This window comes from Alosa sapidissima, chromosome 23 (genome assembly GCF_018492685.1).
Source record: "Alosa sapidissima isolate fAloSap1 chromosome 23, fAloSap1.pri, whole genome shotgun sequence".
Classification (NCBI taxonomy): domain Eukaryota; kingdom Metazoa; phylum Chordata; class Actinopteri; order Clupeiformes; family Clupeidae; genus Alosa; species Alosa sapidissima.
Window position 1 is genome coordinate 15,296,612 of NC_055979.1, and position 3,318 is coordinate 15,299,929.

The 3,318-nt window shown below is 42.5% G+C and overlaps 1 protein-coding gene across 5 annotated transcripts in view; it reads right to left on the bottom strand.

The window, feature by feature from the left end:
* scn1lab (sodium channel, voltage-gated, type I like, alpha b) overlaps positions 1-2,397 on the bottom strand; it is a 43,249-nt gene extending 40,852 nt beyond the window's left edge. For 4 of the 5 annotated variants that reach the window (XR_006026772.1, XM_042080656.1, XM_042080651.1 and 1 more), the window contains exons 1-2: positions 2,141-2,397; positions 915-1,095 (exon numbers count right to left, since the gene is read on the bottom strand). The gene's annotated coding sequence lies outside the window, so the exon portion shown is untranslated. The remainder of the gene's footprint in view (positions 1-914; positions 1,096-2,140) is intronic. The other variant, XM_042080653.1, reaches the window with a different exon arrangement.
* Between the last annotated feature and the right edge of the window lie 921 nt (positions 2,398-3,318).

Sequence of the window (3,318 nt, forward strand, 5' to 3'; positions counted from 1 at the left end):
AGTTGACATGACAGTTCTAGGGCAATTACTAGTTACCAAATAGAAAGAATGAGCCAAGTCTAAATTCGGACCGAATCATTTTGACAGTACAGCTTATATACCAACTAATATTGCGTGTGACTTCATCCCATTATACCCCATCATATCTTTGATGATCCTGTGCTTCCTTTGTCGTAGTATATACCTACAAACACTTTGGCAGGGAGTTCCCCAGCCTTGCTCTGACCAAAAGCCACCAGCTGCTTATCAGTAACTGCCTGGTCACTGTGATGATTTCAAATTGAGATTCGATGTTCGCCGTCTACAGTCCCAAAGATAGCTGTCCAAGGTGCTGAAACAGGCAAAGTGTCTGATGGCAGTAGCAAATCAGACAAACACCACAGGGGTATTGTTAAACTACAAGGGTATTGCTAAACTACACCTATCAACACGTTGTCTCCATTTCAAACGTTGTAAACTCCATAACTGACTTGAATAACTGATGATATTCTGATGTAATGTAGCCTGTCGCTTTATCACATGTTTTGTAGACCACTTTTAAAATCTTCACTGACAATGATTTCCTTCTAAAATCTTCGTTTGTGAGGTAGGCTATTCCGTTACTGTTTCCCTCCTTGTCTTCAGGTGCCAGCAAATGTCTACAAATAGTCCTTATACTAAAAGAAAACATCGTTTTTTCCTAAGGTTGTCACGAGGAAAAATGGTCTGTCACTGCCTGAAACCAGAAGGCATCCTTGACACACCATCTTTCTGGAACAAATGTCACGTATGTGCTGTCATACGACAATAAGGACTTTTCCTGGACCTCTGAAATCCTGGGAACAGCTTTATCATGCCCAAAGCGAAACGATAGTGTTCAGCATACGAAATTAACACAGTTTAAGTGAAACAGCAGGTGAAGCAGAAGGCCCTACCTTTATCGATTTCGACCGAGGGATGAGTGGAGCAGCTGCGCCATGTTGACGTTTCTCGTTTATTTCCATACCGTAGGCAAGCTTACCAGAGGAGTACGCCCTTCCACACCGGAGGAAGGCAGTTGCATGACGGCTTCGAGATCACCATACACGACACTGTTAAGCATTAATCGGCGATGATCTTAGAAAAAAAAACAAATATCGCCGCAAGCCATGGTTAACAATACTTCCGACAGGACTGAAATTGGTTTCAATTCCACATAGCAAACATTCACCCAATGGGTTAAACTGTGTCTAGGCGACTCGAGACATCTCCAGGCGTGTCGTCATACACAACAGGCAGATTTTCTTTCTATTGTGCCTCTCCCATTCAATCACTCACCTAGCTTAAGAACTAGTTTGGGTTTTGGTAACAGGTTTAAGTATCAATTTAAAACCGCGTCATTTTCTTCTCTGTTTGTGGCGGTTTGTGGACTGGTGGGTGGGGAGCTGGGCACGCGCTGTCCCTTCCCAATGACAATCATTATCAATCAGAGTATTGAGCGACACACCTAAGAGGAAACAAAAATAACCTCCTGCGTCGCTTATGAATCAGAACACACGCATTTTCATTCTACAACAACATTCTGAAGTGTTTTTGTTCTTCCTTACGACGATCGTAGACAAATCGGAGACGCTACGTTTAGCTTTAAGACCATGGGTGTCGCCTGGTGAAACCTAAACATCCACCAGTCACATATGTGCAGACATAATTGCCAAATCCCACGAAGCAAAGGAAAAGGACCAACGCGACCGCTTTCACTTACAGCTTCTCATTGTCGAGACAAATCCCATAAAAAGCATGACTATCTATCGGGATGATCCCTATTAGGCCTAGGCTACATTTAATCCAACCCTATCCTTAATGCCAATCAGGGCATTAAATTAAATATTAAATACTATTTGGGAGATTACATCTAGCCTATGCATTTGGTCCAAAATGACGGCGTTAAGATGGTCAAGGATTTAAGCAATTCAACTGTTTTCTTTAGTTTTTTTCCCTTATCAGCTGTAAATCACAGATTGTCTCTCATGCCAATGCGTTTCAGGACACTAGCAGGAATGAGTCGTTCAATAAATAAATAATATGACAGTCAAATTAGTGCGAAGCTTCAAATATACCTGACAAGATGATGCTGGTTTGTGGTCTTACAATTCTAGATGTTTCTAAAAATGTAAGCACTCACCATGGAAATGCCTGTCAGGTGCGGATCTATGGAAAGGTAGATACCGTCGCCTCGGATAATTTCACCCTCACAATTCCTCTGAGTATAAAAACATGTGATATATTCTTCTGATCATATGAACGAAATCTCCCGGTACACATCGACCCGTTCGAGGAATTGATGAATCAGTCCTCCATTGATAAAAAAAAACTGAGATTTGGTGTCACTCGTCTCGCCGTGTATTACCGATCAGCGCTTCCGGTTATCCGTGGCGCGCGCATCTCCCTGGATCTCACGACCCTCCCCGAAGCTTTAGGTTGGCAACTGGCAACCCAACCCTAAAGTGAAGCCTAAGCAGACAACTGACCATAAAACGAAGAAATGTTGCGCCAGACTAAGATCCCGAATTCACCAGAACCACAATCTCTAAAGTGAGGGAACTAAATAGGCCTACATAACAGTGCATAGCCTATCCTGCTTTATTTAAATTGTAACAATTTAATTAAGGTCTCAACACCATAATCTAACATCGCCGAGCGTGGACTGTGTAATATTCAGGCCATGAGAAAAAATGAACGTAATTTAAAACCGTCCAAGGAGCACAGGGTCTTTCAACCCGCACCTGCATTCTCCGCACCTGAGGCCAACGGTTGGCATTATGACCACATCCCTCACACCACCCATCAATCCACAGGCGACCTCTGGTGGTTTCTGAATATCTCTCGGAGATGCTTAGCTTTTTGAAGACCTATTTGCCCTTTAGCCTTTACCATACGGCATTTCTGTTCCTATGATAAGCAGGTCTGTTTCTGGTGTTGGTTTCTTTCTGTTCTTTTACTGCCATGTGTAGCCAAAATCGTATCTTGTACTTAGTTGGTTTAAATATCCTCCGATGTCGGGTCTACTTATAGTTTTTTCTTCATTTCTTAACGTTTTCCAATCATATGCATATAGTTAAAGAAATATGGATATAGATATATGGAAAGTATATGGAGAACGAGCCAAATCATTAATTTACTGGTGCTGAGGCTCGTGCTGATGCATGCCGCATCTGCCTCATTTCTACATTACATCAGAATATCAAGCGTTGCCACAAGGTGAAGTTGGTTTGTCACTTGGGCACAGAGAACAGTTTATTCACTGTGATCGAGGATATGCTTGAAGGCAGGTGACGTGTATGCGCATACATTGTGTGTGTG